Source organism: Lissotriton vulgaris, chromosome 1_1, assembly GCF_964263255.1.
Source record: "Lissotriton vulgaris chromosome 1_1, aLisVul1.2, whole genome shotgun sequence".
Lineage (NCBI taxonomy): Eukaryota > Metazoa > Chordata > Amphibia > Caudata > Salamandridae > Lissotriton > Lissotriton vulgaris.
The window spans coordinates 1,960,827,911-1,960,846,315 of record NC_141685.1 but is presented as its reverse complement, the minus strand read 5'-3'; the positions used below and the strand labels follow the sequence as shown (position 1 = coordinate 1,960,846,315).

The following is an 18,405-nucleotide window of genomic DNA, read 5'->3' as shown; positions in this document are numbered from 1 at the left end:
GTATTTACAAGTAAAAAGAAAGTGTAAGTCCGTTTGTGCGCTAACTCCATCGCAGGGGCATTTTAGGTTATCAACCATTGATGAATAACCTAAAGGAAAGTTCAATAAGAATCTAACAGACCCTGATCTCAATCTAAACAATAAACTTCGTTCCCAATTTGCTATGGGTAGCATAAGGTAGAACGGCAGAGTACAGCTAGATGTTTCCCTGCCCATGTAAATAAGGACCGAAGATTTCTTGGACTCTTCCCTGATCCTGTCCGTATCATAAAGTGAATAAAATGCTTTCTTCAACTCATTCTTATGTACGGATATAGAAGGGCCCGGATCCAAAAAGATGTCCCCTTTGTTTATACTGCACAAACTTTTGTACACCCCTGATAACCAGGGGATCTCCAGCCCTCTTTCACAACCAAGATAGTCTTTTATAATGTGGCTGCGTCATTCCTCCAAACTGAATGCCAGAATAGCGCAGGACGAGCCCTGATAAAATCACTAATAAAAGACAGACGTAATTCTCTATGGGAAATATATTGGGCGGTAGAGATCGGCGTGCCCAGCAGCTTTCTACAAAACCGGTTTTCCTCCTGCTGGATACACCTGGTCTCCGCCAAACCCCATATTTCTGCACCGTAAGTAGCAATGGGGACACACTGCAATTTAAAAATCCTTAAAATAGCCTCAGTGGCACCTATTTTCCTTGGTCGGGGGAGACTCAAGATGGAATTAATGACCTTTGAGAATTTGCCCGTGGCCTGGGCAACATGCCCAGTCCACGAGCCATTCGCAGCAAAGATCATCCCCAAATATGGGAAATTCTGTGTAGAGGTAAGTCTATTACTCCCTACATTGATAGAATTAATTTGTCGTTTCCCTGGGCCACAAGACATAATAAATTATTTTTTTAAATTAACACATAAATCTAAACTGTCCATGTAATCTACAAAACTTTGGGTCAAGGAGCGCAAGGCATTTGGAGTGCGGGCCATTAAAACTGCATCATCTGCGCAAAGAAGTACAGACAGCGGTTTACCATTAATTAGGGGGACGTCTAAAGTTGCATTCTTTAGGTGGCTGCTTAGTCCATTAATATAAATAATAAATAGGAGGGGTGCTAAAACGCACCCCTGTCTAACTCCCCTTCCTATCTTGATGGCCCCTGACAATTCCCCCCCTTGGCCTATCCGTACCTGTGCCTTGAGGTCAGTATGCAGGAATGCTAAAAAGTGGACTAAGGATTCATCCAAACCATAATTTAATAAAATTAGCCAGAGTTTGGATCTATTTACCAAATCAAATGAGGATGATAGATCCATAAACACTAAATAAATGGGGGAAGAACGGGCAATATTATACTTGCTAACCAGATTTAAATTCAGACACTGTTCTACTGTGCCAACCCTGTTTCTGAAGCCCAATTGACATGGTGATAGAATACCACTTTCCTGTGACCATGTCAGAATCCTATTATAAATAATACGACCCAAGATCTTAAGGGTGGTGTCCAGGTCCAGCAGGGAAATCGGTCTATAATTTGCTGCTTCCGACCGATTGCCCTTTTTATATATTGGGACAATTAATCTAGTTGCCGATGAATCATGCACAGGGGCTTCTGGGAGACTATTGAAGACGTTCAATAAAACTGGAGCCCAAAGATCCGGTTTCCATTTTATAATATGTATTGGCAGCCCATCAGGACCAGGGGCCTTATTGCCAAGGCTCTGTGCGATAGCCTCCTCTACTTCTAATAATGTCACTTGTAAGTTTCCAGAGTGGCCCTGCACATACTGATCTGGGATATATGTAGGTGATGCATACATTTTGGAGAAGTGATCCTCCCATGATTTACTAGTGATATTACAGCTGATGGGGGTTAAATGCTGACCCTTATTTTGTAGCTCTCTAACTGCAGACCAAAAAGGCTTTCCAGTGATCTTCCAGCTATTACCACAAGAGCTCCCCATCGTTCCCTCAAAAGGGTCCCCTTCCGCTCAAATATGGCAATTTTATAAGCTTTCCTGGCTACTCTAATATCAGCATTTACTCTTGGTTTTGTGGTCAAAGCCATACGCAAACTTCTATTTGCCTTTGAACAGTTATGATCAAACCATCTTGGGTCTTTTCGCCCTTGACAAACTGGTACTGATAGTAGAGATCTAATCTTCGAACAGAGTATAGTAAAGTCTGCAATTATGCTAATGGGGGATGCTCTGTTCGACAGACATGTGGCGATTAAAGGAGAGTATTTTTCTAGTAAAGTCTTAGTTATTGCCCCACTATCTACTCCCCTCCATTTTAGTCTTAGTTTATCTGTAGTTAGGACTAAATCCCTCACCCCTAAAGCACTACTATACACAGGGCATTGTGCAAGTCTTAGTACCACTACAAGCGGGTTATGATCCCCAAAATCAGTTTCAAGGACTTCTTTGGTCAGTAGACAATCTGCAAGTCTCGAAGTTATAAAAATAAAATCAATAGTAGAAGAAGCACTATCCATGCCTCTAAACGTCGGTACTAACTGATTAACAGGGATTTGACCTAGGTCCATTACATTGTACAAGATATGTTCCTTAAGTAACGAATATAGTTGTACTCCTCTCCGTTCTGCTTGGTCAGCGTGCCGTAATCCTATGCCTTTTGGGTCCAAAGATATTTTTGCGTAAAAATCCCCACCCAAAACAATCCCCATACCATCGTCCCCGACTTTCTCTAATTCGGAAATAAATTTATTTGGTATTGAGTTAAAGTCGTTATTGTAAAAATGTATTAAATAAAAGGGTACTCGACTTTTAAACTCTATTGCTTGGAAATTAAGACTGTTTGTATGAACTATTTTAATACTTCCACCTAGCAATACACTAATGCCAATGAATAGGCCTCCAACAGCTCTTCCAAAATTGGGCTTGGGTGCCACTAGATTAAAACAATGGAAACCTTCGAGATATAGATCACGTGTTGCCCATGTTTCTTGTAACATGTCTATATCCTGAGAGGATATTATACGCAACCAGGCAGTATTTCTTAATCTGGATTATAGGCCAGCAACATTCCAACTCAGAATTCTCAAGTCTGGATTGTTTTTACTTCTAACCTTATTGTGGGGTATTTTTGCTCTAATGGGTCTATATATTTCTGCAAAAGGATTGAGTTCCTGTGGCCCTTGGCCATTAGGAATGCATGTACTAGATTCTATTGTGCGGATTATTCCTTGTTCCTGTACTTGCCCACTTACAGGTTTATCTTTAATTGTTATTACATCAGTAAAGTTTATGGGTATCTCACACTCCCTCATAATCTCATCAATCCTATTTAAAGGTCAATCGACCCCCTCGATCCCACAAAGTGAAGAGAAGTGATTAAAAGTGGCAATGTTATACATTGGGGTAACCAGACTCCGAGTATTTAGATGTTCTGGTCGCATGAAATTTCCTATTAGGGCCTTAGATAAAAATAGCTGAGATCTCGGGTGATTATGCCTCCTTCATAGCCCTCAGAATACCAATCTCTGATATGATTTGTTGCCCTGTAGTCCTTGAAATTTATGATGACAATATCCCCAGGTGCATCCTTCGGTCTTCGGCCCACCCAGCCCAACCTTCTAACATGTAGAATTCTGCCATCTGTGTGTGGGGGTAATGGCCTGTTTACTCATAACCAGTGCATAACCTTATTCTTTAGCATTTGGTGACTCTCAAATTTCCCCTTTAACAGTTCTGGTACCCCAGTAAGTACGATGACATAAGGTTCTGACTCTGGTGGGAGATCTATGTGCTGAGCAGGACTTTTAGACTTTGTGTCCATATGGAGGCTCCTCACAGTATTACAATGTTCGTTGTCTAAATTTACTACTTGCCTACTTCCACTTGCGTCTCTGGGCTTGTTAGATTCAGGAATTGTATCAGAGGTCTGCGTGACTATAATGCCATCTTGATTAAGGAGTGGCAACTTGGCACCATTTGCCGGATTGGCTGGTTTTGGAGCTATCACCGGGGCGAAAGATATCGGGGTGCATATTTGATGACAATTCTTTAAGTAAAGATGTTTTAACAGACCCAGTATCTTGAATAGACCCGAGTTGCTCCGCCATTCTCTTTACCCTCTCAACAAGAGGCAATAATAAGGATTTAATCAGTTGTTCTATATCTCGCATCAGATCTTGGTGAGAGGGCATACTCGGGCATTCATGAACAGTTTTATTTTTTACCGGTCCTTCAAAATTAATGGGGCTCTTGGTAACTCTCAGAGTTTTTGATCGACTTCCCCTTTGCTTATTTCCATCCTGCTTTCTTTTTGTAGTGATACCTAAACCTGGAAGTTTTGTTATAATTATAATACCCTTTTTATTGATAAGTTTGCTAGATATATCTGGTAGTTGTACCTCAGGAGAGGGTACAGTTAATGATTCTAGGCTAAGATCTATGGCATCGTCTTCCCCAGATCTCACTGGTCGTTCATGTAAGTCCTGTAACTGGAGGGGAATGCCTATCTCACTTGTCCGTTCTCTGCTAATTTCATCGTGCAAAGGGGTAGTTACCAACTGGATAGCCCCTAAGGAGGAGCGTTTGTTCTGCCATTCAGAGGATATGCGCCGCTCGGTGTATGCAATTTCACGCTCCAGTACAGAGGCGGCCCTCGTAATAAAGGTATCCAATGTGCCTCTGACAGAACCCCCTACCAGCAATTTCCGGCCTATATTAGACATAATGATCGATTCCTACAACATATATATCACAGCGCCCAGCTAGGCAATTATATGACAAACAGGGAGCCTCCCAATAGTGCGTATAGGGTAACTGAAAGAAATCAAGAGGTCTGGCCCAGCCCAGCCCGACCAGCCCCGGACGGCCAGCCCTTTGCCCGGGCTTAGCCCGGCTATTCCCGCGCGCGTCCCGCGACGCGGAGGAAGCAACGATGATTTTAGCGCCTTCGGGCGCGGCAGTGGGCGTGGGTAGGCGGGGCCGAGTCACCAGGAATTCTAAGAACTGTAGTCCCCCTGCTCTGCGGCCGCTTGATGGAGACTGGCGGCGGCGGGGGGGAGCTACAGTCACAGTCACCACGCGCCTGCAGCGCTAAAACAAACAGCGTCTGAGGGATCTCAAGTGCAGCAGGGCTCCCACCACTCAGCGTAGGTAAGGTGCAATCTGAAAAGGGCTCCCGCTCCAACGAGGGAGCAATGATGACTGGCGGCGGCGGGGGGGGGGGGCTACAGTCACAGTCACCACGCGCCTGCAGCGCGAAAACAAACAGCGTCTGAGGGATCTCGAGTGCAGCAGGGCTCCCACCACTCAGCGTAGGTAAGGTGCAATCTGAAAAGGGCTCCTGCTCCACCGAGGGAGCAACAATGATTTTAGCGCCTGCGGGCGCGGCAGTGGGCGTGGGTAGACGGGGCCGAGTCGTCAGGAATTCTGGGAATTCTGGGAACTGTAGTCCCCCCGCTCTGCGGCCGCTTGATGGAGACTGGCGGCGGCGGGGGGAGCTACAGTCACAGTCACCACGCGCCTGCAGCTCGAAAACAAACAGCGTCTGAGGGATCTCAAGTGCAGCTGGGCTCCCACCACTCAGCGTAGGTAAGGTGCAATCTGAAAAGGGCTCCCGCTCCACCGAGGGAGCAACGATGATTTTAGCGCCTCCTGGCACGGCAGTGGGCGTGGGTAGGCGGGGCTGAGTCACCAGGAATTCTGTGAACTGTAGTCCCCCCGCTCTGCGGCCGCTTGATGGAGACTGGCGGCGGCGGGGGGGAGCTACAGTCACAGTCACCACGCGCCTGCAGCTCGAAAACAAACAGCGTCTGAGGGATCTCAAGTGCAGCAGGGCTCCCACCACTCAGCGTAGGTAAGGTGCAATCTGAAAAGAGCTCCCGCTCCACCGAGGGAGCAACAATGATTTTAGCGCCTCCGGGCACGGCAGTGGGTGTGGGTAGGCGGGGCTGAGTCACCAGGAATTGTGGGAACTGTAGTCCCCCCGCTCTGCGGCCGCTTGATGGAGACTGGCCGCGGCGGGGGGGAGCTACAGTCACAGTCACCACGCACCTGCAGCGCGAAAACAAACAGCGTCTGAGGGATCTCAAGTGCAGCAGGGCTCCCACCACTCAGCGTAGGTAAGGTGCAATCTGAAAAGGGCTCCTGCTCCACCGAGGGAGCAACAATGATTTTAGCGCCTGTGGGCGCGGCAGTGGGCGTGGGTAGACGGGGCCGAGTCATCAGGAATTCTGGGAATTCTGGGAACTGTAGTCCCCCCGCTCTGCGGCCGCTTGATGGAGACTGGCGGCGGCGGGGGGAGCTACAGTCACAGTCACCACGCGCCTGCAGCTCGAAAACAAACAGCGTCTGAGGGATCTCAAGTGCAGCTTGGCTCCCACCACTCAGCGTAGGTAAGGTGCAATCTGAAAAGGGCTCCCGCTCCACCGAGGGAGCAACGATGATTTTAGCGCCTCCTGGCACGGCAGTGGGCGTGGGTAGGCGGGGCTGAGTCACCAGGAATTCTGGGAACTGTAGTCCCCCCGCTCTGCGGCCGCTTGATGGAGACTGGCGGCGGCGTGGGGGAGCTACAGTCACAGTCACCACGCGCCTGCAGCTCGAAAACAAACAGCGTCTGAGGGATCTCAAGTGCAGCAGGGCTCCCACCACTCAGCGTAGGTAAGGTGCAATCTGAAAAGAGCTCCCGCTCCACCGAGGGAGCAACAATGATTTTAGCACCTCCGGGCATGGCAGTGGGCGTGGGTAGGCGGGCTGAGTCACCAGGAATTCTGGGAACTGTAGTCCCCCCGCTCTGCGGCCGCTTGATGGAGACTGGTGGCGGCGGGGGGGAGCTACAGTCACAGTCACCACGCGCCTGCAGCTCGAAAACAAACAGCGTCTGAGGGATCTCAAGTGCAGCAGGGCTCCCACCACTCAGCGTAGGTAAAGTGCAATCTGAAAAGAGCTCCCGCTCCACCGAGGGAGCAACAATGATTTTAGCGCCTCCGGGCATGGCAGTGGGCGTGGGTAGGCGGGGCTGAGTCACCAGGAATTCTGGGAACTGTAGTCCCTCCGCTCTGCGGCCGCTTGATGGAGACTGCCGGCGGCAGGGGGAAGCTACAGTCACAGTCACCACGCGCCTGCAGCGCGAAAACAAACAGCGTCTGAGGGATCTGCAGTAGTGCTCCCACCACTCAGCGTAGGTAAGGTAAGGTGACTACTCAATCAAAACTATAAAATACAGTCTGAAAGTGGTGGTAATCATGACAAAAATAAAATAACATTTGCCATGCAGGTCACAGATGTCTGCAGGAGCTGCAGAAGAGAAGGAGAATATGGACTGGTGGGGTCCGGAGTCAGTGGCAAAGCAGGATCCCCACGGTTACAATAAAGAGCATTTGGTCTCAGTCAGGTGTACCAGGGCTGGACTGGCCGTAGCAGACACCGGGCATTTCTCTGGTGGAGCACCAGGGTGGGGTCCAGTTTTGGGGCCCTGGGAGGCAGTTTTTATTACCGAGGGCCGGCAATATGTGCCCCCTGTAGCAAAATCGGACGGAAGGAGCCCTAGCAAACAGCTCGCCCCAACCCTCCTAACCCCCATGAGGGCTGGCTGAGCAGTTTGCCAGGGCCTGTTTTGGCTCCCAGTCCGGCCCTGGGTGTACCAACACCTACATGCTATATTGAACAGAATAATTCAGCAGAGGTTGAAGCTACTCCAGCATTTCAACTATAGGCCATTGCTTTTACAAGGAATGTAACAAACGAAACCACTAAAATCCATCACCACATTCTCCCCTTATTAATCTTTGACTTTAGCACTGAAAAGTGCATGGGTGCCTAATTTTCTAGCTGAAGACCTAGTTAGTATGCATTCATTTTGCATTCTTTTTTAAACAGAACTAGAGTGTAACATAGTTTCTTCCACTAGATAGAGGTTCAGGACTACATTTCAAGGCCCATACAGTATTTTAATTTCTTGCTAGAAATTCCAAAATCATCGGCTACACGAACTGTGCGCTTTGAAGTAGGAAAACAGCTTCTTCATTTTTTAATGGAGAGAATCACCAAAGTTCTGAAAAAAATATGCAGTTACAGAATCACGTCACTGGTATCCAGTAATGATGTAGCTTAAGGCACCCCAGGATTGTTTTGACGGCGCACCAAAATGCAGTGGCGCACAGATTGAAACTGGCTGTCTCAAAATGTACTCCTATCATCCTGAGAAACCTGGGACTTCAAAAAACTTTTGGCTCCAAATACCTTTGGAGGACTGGGACACACATGTCAAGTCAACACAATGAAGGAGCGTTGCTTTTGGGCCAAAGATTCAGGTTGCTCCCACTTGGATCTCTTCCGCAGCAGCAAATCTGTTTCAACAAGACATGTTGGAGAGGGTATATGGTCCCGTGGATCTGTGTTCGGCTACAGCTTGCAGAATTACTTTACTGGAGGAATCCGCGCTCCGAAAAATAGACTACGTGCGAACGTAGAAATCTTCAGCAGGCAAAGGCACCAAAAGTATCTAGCCAGAGAGGGATCTTCCTTGAGGCACATTTTGAATGTCTCCCTCTCTCAGCTTTCCAACCAATGGTCAACAGCTTTACCGAGACCTCATCCAATGACTATCCGCCTTGTGGAGCCCTTCTCGGCCACAGACTTCTGCCTTGTCCCGCTAAGTATTTTTGAATTGCATTTCAGAGTATAAGGGCTTGATTTAGATCTCAGCGGACGGGTTACTCCATCACAACGGTGACGGATATCCCATCAGCCAAAAAATGGATCACATTATATCCTATGGCATTTATATTTATATCAACGTAGGGGATGGATATCTAGGGGCTTAGTAATATGTGGCATCAAACCTGAGCACAACTGTTACACAGATCCCAGGGATAAATTGGACATCATAGTGAGGGACAATTGAAGGGAATCTAGATCTTCGCAAATCACTCTCCTGTTAGTAGTGAATGTGTATGTCAATCCTACCGTTCTAACTACATTGTCAAGACTTAAAGAGCGTCTTAAAAGTATGACTCACTGAAGACTCAAAAATAAAGAGGCACAAATTATAGTCAGAGGAGACTTGGATGCAAACATGATCCCTACATAGATGAGCACATATGTGCAAAAAGAAGAACAGCCATGAAGCCCAAATTATACACACATTCAAAATCATGGAACGGTGTTTTAGATTATATAGTTTGCTCTTTCTAATTTTGTTTTAGCTCTGAAAATATTTGAAGAACGACAATGCTTCTTCGCCTTCTTTTTGTGCTTCGACTTACCCGAAGACGAAGACTTCGACGATGAGTGGTGGTGATGGCTCCACACCTGTCTGCAACCTCCCTCTCGACTGGGACCTCGAGCGGAGCGGAGTGGACTGCCGGGCCTCAAGAAGCTTTCGGGACCGCTCCTGCAAAGACTTCTGATTCATGGCCCGGCAGTCGGAGCATGACTTTAGGTCGTGGTCGTGCTCTAAACACCGAAGGCACACGTGATGTGGGTCCGTAACCAACATAAATTTGTTACAGGAGTCGCAAGCCTTGAAGCTGGTTCGAGGATGGGACATCCCTATGTGCACCAGGAGTCCAAAGACTCGAAAAGATGCCGACAAAAAGCCGGAAAAGGAGAGTAAAAAAGTAACTCGAGGTACCGCTCACTCCGGAACTGCGTTGGCTGATGTGGAAAAGAAAGAACTGCTGTCAGCGTGCAGGGGCGGCGTCTGAGTAGATACCACAAAGTCATTCTGGCGACCACAACGCCAACGCGGAGTCGATCGACGCCACCTACCGACAAGCAGAGGTACTGCTGAAGAAAAATTCTCCTGATCCAGTTTGACGCCTGGGGGTAATTCTAAGGTGAGGAATCCATAACTAATAGTCTCTTTCAGATTAGTCTGTTAACTATGGGCATGTGTAAGGTCCCCAGCTGTCCTAGAAAAGGAATTCCCATAATGAAGCAACATCTTGTGTTAGAGCGGTATGGAGCTGGAACTAAAGACTATTTGATGAATAGACTGCATTAACAGAGCTAAGCTCTTCCATCCCAGAAGTGTGTTATCAAACAAAATCAGAAGATGAATTGTGGCAATCAATCAATTAATCAATCAGGATTTATAGAGCCTGTTAATCACCCATGAGGGAATCCAGGCACTGGGTCCAAGGCTGCTCAGAGGCTTCAGTCGAAGAGCCAGGTCTCCTACTGAATTCCTGGAGGGAGAAAGAGGTCCTAAGGTGGATGGGAAGGCTGTTCCAGGATTTTGTGGAAAGGCAGAAGGATCGACCTCTACTGTTGCTGTGGCGGACACGGGGTGTGAGCGAGGATGAGGGAGGTGGAATATATTTCCCCACATGAGCGTTGCCGTTGCTGGTGACAGGTCGCCCACTGGTTCTTTGGTGTCACTGGTCCTGATGAGTTTGTGGATTGTCCTCGGCTTCCGAAGGCTAGGAGCAACACAGTTCACCCCAAATCGCTCCACAAACTTTTCTACCTCCCTGTAGTATTGTGTGAGGTCCCAGTTAAATGTCATGCCATTCTCCCACTTATTCCACCCCAGTCGTCTCCACGCCAAGAGAAGGAAAAAGCGGGACACCTTGTAGGTGGAGTGGTTCTTGTACACATTTGACAGGGTTCTTCGGACACAGGCACACACAAAGAAGACCCTGAGGATTGTCAGGATGTTGGGACTGCCTTCCCCCCTTTGCGGTGCTCCTTGTGCATGACTGAACTTTTAACCCTGTCCATCTTTGAGTGCCAGGCAAAATGGAAGACCAAGCTGTTTATTGCCCATGCTGCGTTGGCCAGGAGTGGCCAGGCCTGTGTCACAAACTGCAGCACGGGCAGTTTGTCGTTCCTGAGCACCAGAGCCTTCCCTTCAATGCTCAAGTTTCTCATACTCCAGAGGCCCAGTTTTTGCTTCACCTTGGCCAAGTGTTCATTCAAGGTCTTTGCAGCTACCCCTGGTCCTCCAAACCAGTCGCCGAGGATCTTACCAGTCCTGCCTCGATAGGGAAGGGGAAAGGCTCATTGAAGAGGTCCCATTGCCTGAAGAGTTTCACCTGCGATTTGTCCACGTTGATTTTCACCCCTGATGCCAAAGTCCTTGCATGCTTCCAGCAGGGATTGGACCGATTTCCCATCTGCACAGAAGAGAGTGACATCGTCTATGTATAGCACACACTTGACCTCTTTCTTCGCTTTGCCGGGTGACGGGATCCCTCTGATGTTCGGGTTCTTCTTGATGTATTCAGTGAGGTGCTCTATAACCAAAACAAACAGAGGGGGCGAGAGCAGGCAGCCTTGTCTTACCCCAGACCTGACAGGAAAGGGGTCTGTGTTACAACCATTTACAATGACTGAACTGAAGATGTCTTTATACATTATTTTAACATAACCGCAGAACCGCTCCCCCACCCTAAATCCATGCAGTACCCTCTCCATGAATTCATGGGAGACGCTGTTGAATGTCTTCTCCTGATCTAGACAGACTAGGCCAGCCGGATCTTGCAGTCCATGATGTACTGGATCGTGTCGCTGATCAGTGCCAGGCTTTCTGCGACTCTGCGCCCGGGACCCGCAGGTTTGGTCTGGGTGAACTAACTCTCCCATGGTGCCCTTCAGTCTATTTACCAGTGTCTTAGCCAAGGTCACATCTCTTCCCTTTATGTTTATACAAGAGTGCGATCGTTCCTTCTCTTAGAGTGTGGGGCATGAATCCCTCCCTCTTCATCTCCATCTCCTCATACAGCTGCAGGAGGTCTGGTCCCACAGTGAGGCATAGAATTCGACTGGGAGAACGTCACTACCTGGCGTCTTTCCTGACTTGAAGGATCTAACTGCAAGGTGCAGCTCCTCCAAAGTGAGGGGGCTTTAAGGGCTTCTCTCACTGTTGGGGAAACAGTTCTCGGGATACCAGACAGAAGCTTTTCTGCTTAATCTCCCTCTGCCCTCTTCTCTGTGAGTAGAGGTCCCCATAGAAGTCTGTCAAAACCTTCCCAATATCCTTCCTGGTGTCATAGAGGGTTCCCTCCTTATTGCGCAGTTGAACCAGAGGGGTGTGTGCAGACTGGATTTTCCTAAAGAAGAAGGAGTTGCATTTCTCCCCATTTTCCAGGTTCTCCACCTTTGATTCATCATGAAAGTGCTCGCTCAGCTCTTTCTTGACTTCCTTCAGAGGGCTCATGACGTTCCATCCCCGGAGTTGGAGGTCGTGCAGTTCTTGCAGCTCTTACTGTAGCCTACTGAACTCCCTCTTTCTCCCCCTTGCAAATTGTCTGGCCACATTCTTGAAAAAATCCTGGATCCTGCCTTTGACCCATTCCCACCATTCTCCTGTGGACTGGAAGGTGTCTTTCATGGCTTGCCACTGGATGTATGTCTCCCTCAGCTCCTCCTTCACCCCTCTTTCTCCAGCAGAGAGCTATTCAGTTTCCAAGTACCTGGACCTGTCAGGAACTTGCCCATCAGCTTCTCTTGGAAGTGGTTAGCTCTGTGGTCAGAGAAATGCACTGTCACCATTGAATGTTGCCGTATCTTCACTGATTGAGAGGTAAAGGTGAAATCTATCCAGGAGAGCAAGGAACCATCATGGTGAATCCAGATGAAGTTCCTGGCATTCGCCCCCATTGACCCAATAACATCTGTCAGGGAGGCCTCACCCACCATCTCCACCAGTAGTTTCGCAGCATCATCAATCCATCCTTTCCCAGCCCTGGCCCGCATTGTCTACCTGCTTCTAGAATACAGTTGAAATCCACACCCATCAAAATTGTTCTTGAGGTGACCAGCTGTGGCCTGAGGCGCTGAAACAGCTCTCATCGCTCGCCTACGTCAGAAGGGGCATACACATTGATTTGATAAGTCTAATGGCTCTCCTGCCCTCGAACCGTCAATGACAAGAGCCCTGCGGCCCTCCAGTTTGGTGATCGGATCCATTGAGAAACGCCTCCCTCTAACTAAGGTAGCCACTCCTACAGACCTACTGTTGTTCCCCCCCAGACTAGAAGGAAGGCCCTAGGGTCCACTGCTGTTCTGGGTGCTTGTATGATGTCGCAAAATGGATGGAGCATTCCTGGATCATGTACACATCACACTCCTGGCTGGCAAGAAAACTCAATGTACTAGCACATCTGCGCCTGTCTCGAATACTTTTAAAAATATATATATTTCTTTTTATTGTATCAATTCCCGTGCACCTAACTTCTCAACCCTGATTGTAAAAATGTTTGGCCTGTCACTCAATTGAAATATACTAACTAGTAAGTCCCAACAACCCCCCTCCCTGCCTCCCCGGACTCCGGACCTAAAATTGCCCAATTCCCCAATGGTGCAGAGTGCCTGTCGCCCTATTGCTCTAAAGTAACTAGAACATTTGGGGGGATGGAGGGAGGGGGGATGGGGGTGGGGCGGCTATACCTTCCCCACAGCCATCCGCCTACTGTTTCTTATCCCCGTGCCATTTATTAAAACAATGAAAATGCAAACATAGGGCTATATGTAGGTAATCACTATTTACCGATTCTAAAATTACAGAATTTAACCGATTCGGTATTTCAGAATCGGTAAATAGTATGTAGATAAAAATTCGGTAAATTTTACCGAATCGATAATATTCGGTATTGCTGATTGGGTATTTACTGATTCGGTATTTCCCATTCATTCCTATGGGCCTGGAGGCTCATAGGAATGAATGGGAAGCCATTCACTATTACCGATTCTGTAAATACCGAATCGGTAATAGGGGGAACATATTCAAGGATGGCAAGGTGTCACATTGACACCCTGTTGCACCCCTGAATCATGCATGTGTCAGACCCTCCAGGATATCGCGATTTGCCGCGAAATCGGCACTTTAGTAAAAATGCCGCGATTTTTACAGAAGTGCCCGCGAAATCGGCACTTTTGTAGGAATCGCGGCATTTTTACAAAAGCCGCCTATATCCTGAGGGGGTCTGACTTAGTTGTTTATTGGGGCGGGCGGGAAGGACACAGAAGCACGAAAGAATAACTTTCAGGGCTTAATGGGGCATTAGCAGCTCACTGCGACGGGCTTTGAAGTGCCCCTCCTGCGTCTGGCTCCCCGCTGGAGACCCTCCCGGTGACTGGGGTGAGGCCCCGCTCTCTCCCCTGGAGCCGAGGGTCGAAAGAAAGGGCGATTTACAATTTAGTGAATGTCCCTCTGCTCAGCACATCTCTTGAGATGGGTGTTATTTATACTCTGAAAGGGGGGGAGGAGTAACTCACAGACTCGGCCTTTCACCCGTGCAATGTTAGTAAACATTCCGTAATAGGGGTGGTTATTTTCAGTGCCTGGGAACAGCAGGAGTGCGAAATGAGCATCTTGGTACAAAAAAAGAAGATTAAGTATTGTGAACTCTTATCATTGCGCTGCACATACTAATTCATGAAATATGCTTTTAGCTCTTGCAGTCTCCCCGTAGAAGTTCCTGATGTTATTATCAACACATCTACCGGGGCTGAGTAAGCTGCCACGTGACCTCACGCACCAGAATCCTTGCTTTGGAGGAATCATATCTCTTTAAGCAGACTGCCCGGCTCGGTGCACGATCAGACAGCAGGAAGTGCAAGCTGCAGTCTACAGCGCCTCGAAAGCAGAGACTTGCTGCAGAAGCCGCGCTCTCGCCGCCCGTGATCTTTTAAATCAATATAGATATATTGTAATCGTCACGGTTAGAATCGGAAATGGGGCGGAAAGTGACCGTGGCCAGGTGTGCCCTGAACCAGTGGGCTCTGGATTTTGAAGGAAACTTGGAAAGAATTGCAAAAAGTTTTGAAATTGCAAAGGAGAAAGGTGCCAGGTACAGACTTGGACCAGAACTGGAAATATGTGGTTATGGTTGCGCAGATCACTATTACGAAAGTGATACCCTTCTACATTCATTCCAAGTCCTGGCCAAGCTCCTGGAAATGCCTGTCACCCAAAACATAATCTGCGATGTGGGCATGCCTGTGATGCACAGAAATGTCCGGTACAACTGTAGAGTGATCTTCCTAAACAAAAAAATACTCCTGATTCGACCAAAGATGGCCTTGGCAAATACAGGGAACTACAGGGAACTACAGAGAGCTGCGCTGGTTTTCACCCTGGAGCAAACCAAGGCACGTGGAAGAATACTTTTTACCAAGGATGATACAAGAGGTGACCGGACAGGAAACAGTGGCCTTCGGGGATGCAGTTATAGCCACTGTAGCACTTCGAGTACTGTACTCCAAGGCGCCCGGTTTGACGAGAGCGGGCACGTGAGTGTGGGTACCTATGTATAAATATTGATGGCATGCCCATGTAGAAGGGGGCACTCAAGCCTTATGCGGGCCTCAAGCTGTAGGAAAAGGGAATTACTTAAACCCACAATCAAGAGTGTTTCTATGGAGGAATGCTTACATTAGTATACATACATAGCTTCATGTTGTTAAATAACTAAAAAAACGAAGATATCTGTGTTTGTTGTAGGAAAAATGGCCAAATAAAATGCCGCAAAATTGCCGCTAAATTTCCATATTTGTGCCGCTAAATTTCCATTTATGTGCCGCTAAATTTGCTAATCCATGCCGCTATATCCTGGGGGGTCTGATGTGTGCACGTGTGGCACACATACATGCCCTAAGGGCATGTATGTCTGCCACATCACACTTTTCAAAAAGCGCAAATTTGCTTTTTGAATGGTTTTCGATATTTACCACCAACTTGTAGTTGGTGGTAAATAACGAATCCTCAAATCACAAATGCACTCACCTGAGTGCTCCCTACATTGAGGATTCGGTAATTTACGATTCGATGTCTTAAGGATTCAGTAATTTACCGATTCCTTAAATTACCGAATCGGTAAATTACCGAATCCTTATTTATACCCACCTACATTGGAAAAAGCTAAATACCGGATGGTAACGGCAAATTTACCGATTTTCGGCCGTTACCGACCGGTATTTGGCTATCTACATGTGGCCCATAGTCACTTAGCATCAGTAGTGTCCTCCTAATCCGCCGGTTTCACTGTGCCAGGGCGCCATCTGAAGAGACAGTACTGCAGCCCAGGTCCACTACAAACAACATATTTTGCGGGACTGCTCTAATACTTATGACATTTACGGAAAATAATGAAATAGCCATTATTAATTAGTTATTAGGAGTTTAACCTTAATACTTAAAGACTAATTATCAAGTCAGAGTAATTGGTTCCAAATACAAGCGACAAGGATATTTACAGGGCTGTTGGGTCTCTGGTGCTGGGCCTTTCTGCTTGACAGCTGTTGCTTGCTGTTGCATGATAGCTGGTCCATGCTCTTGCCTGGGCTTGAGGTCCTCCAGGGTGGCAGGCAGATCTTGCTCTATGTCCTCGATGGAGGTCTCTTCCTCTTCCACTGTTGCTGGCGACAGGGGAGGGGACGCTTCCATGGAGGTTGCCAGTGCCCTCATCTCCATTAGCACTTTCAAACCTTTCTCGAGTTGGTCATCCGGGATGTCTTTTTCTGACTACTCTTCCTCTTCCGAATCCTCAAGCACAGAGTAGGGGTTGTGGTTGCTCATGAGTCGCTTGCTTGTAATTTTCAGTGTCCTGTGAGTGCCTCCTTTTCCTGAGCTCCTGTTTGTCCAGGGGCCTTGACCCTGGTCTGCAGCGGCAGCTTGGGCGTGAGCCTCCATTGGCTAACTGTGCTCACTTGGCTCAGAGATGGCAAGTGGGATGTCTTCAGGTGTCTGTAGCTCCAGGGCCTTGGCGGTGTCCTGGTTGGACCTGGGTTTGTCCTGTTTGGAGCCTTTCCCTCTCCCATTTACCCTGACCTGCCCCAGGGCTGGGACTGGAGGCCTGGTCTCGTCTGCCTTCTCCTGTTGGTCTCTCCAGGGGGGTTTGGCCGCCTGGAAATAGGATTTGGCTCTCTTTGGGCAGTCTTTAAAGAGGTGGCCTACACCCCCACAAAGGTTGCATGGGTTCTCCTCTTTGCAGGTCTTTGTCGTGTGGCCTTCTTGTTTGCAGTTCTTTCATACTTGCGCTGTGCAGTCCTTGCCAGTGTGGCCTGGTTTGCTGCACCTGTTGCATAGTTTGGACTGCCCAAGGTAGTACAGGTATCCTGAGTTGCACCCTAGGGAGAAGCAGGAAGGGGTGTGGTCCTGGGGCTGATGGGTCCTCCTTCAGCTTTGCCATGACTGTCCATTTACCATCCCAGGTGCCGTCACTGTCCAAATCGCAGGAGGGTTCTTTCGTCATGGTGCAGTGGCAGTGTAGGAAGGTTGTCAGGTCTTGGATATTGCCTTGTGGGTTGTAGATTTGCACAGACATTTTCTTAACCCCCAGCATGAGCTGGCATTCCAGGTGGAAGTCAGAGAAAGGTTTCTCTTTCCGTCGTGACCAGAACATCTGCCAATACCTTCTGTAGATTCTGTGAAACCCATCTTAGTTACCAGCAGTTATGTTCTGAAGTGGTATGGAGCCATCTTATTCCACCTTCCTCTGCCACTTTATGGTGTTGTGGAACCATGGACTCTGAGGTCTGCTCATCCTGCTGTTGTTCTGCTTGTTCTGCTGTGATGTGCCCAGAAGAAGAGGGATTCCTCAGGGAGTTGGCAGCCGGTAGGTAATCATCAGCCCAGTAGACTGGGTACCACTTTAGGTGGGTGGAGGACGCAGGTAGACCCTCAGCTACAAAAGGGTGGGTGTCCCCCAAAGCAGGCGGGGGCCCAAAGGGGCTGGCAGTGGTATCCTTTAGGCTGGCAAGGGATCCCCAGCTGGCAGGCAGCTCCAGCAGGTAGCCCACAGCAAGCAGGCAGTACACAGCAGGCAGGAAGGTAGTCAACAGCAGGTACGTAGCTCCAGCAGTCAAGGCAGCCCCAGCAGGTTAGGGAGCTCCAGCAGGTCAGGCAGCCCCAGAAGGAAGGCCTCCTCAGGCAGGGAGTTCCAGTAGGCAGGCAGCTTGAGTAGTCAGTAGTCCTCAGCAGGCAGTGGTCCAGAAAGCAGGTGTCCTTAGCAGGCAAAGCTTCAGCAGTAGCAATTAAAAGTGCATTTGTGTGCATAAAGCACCAAGTAGCTCTTTTGCAGAACAGTGACAACTAGAGGTACTGCAGGCAGGTAATAGTGGCATCTCCCCTGCCAGGTAAGGCTTGCTTGCCCTAAGTGCGCCGAGTATGCCCAGATGTGGGTCCCGGGCTTACTGTGCCACTGGAGTCAAGCTATCCTGGCTGATAAGGGGTGAAACCCCGAAACTGGTCCTAGGATGCTTGTTTCCAGTCCAGGGAGGACCTGGCATGGCAGTTCGGACTGGACACAGTGGGCACAGGGTCAAGACTGATTTGCATATGGCTGGGTTCAAACTGGAATGGGAAGCAAAAAAACAATGGATTTAGGCCCAGATCTCTGTACTGGGGTGAATGTACGACATTTTTTTGCATTCTGTCCATCAATTGTTCTTTTTTCATTTGTCAACTCGAGTGGGATCGTTA

The 18,405-nt window shown here is 48.4% G+C and overlaps 1 protein-coding gene and 1 pseudogene across 1 annotated transcript in view; both read right to left on the bottom strand.

The window, feature by feature from the left end:
- Nucleotides 1-18,405, bottom strand: part of MEIG1 (meiosis/spermiogenesis associated 1) — a 212,286-nt gene that overhangs the window by 141,782 nt on the left and 52,099 nt on the right. The gene's annotated exons all lie outside the window — the stretch shown is intronic.
- LOC147751453 (uncharacterized) lies at nucleotides 16,132-17,467 on the bottom strand (annotated as a pseudogene).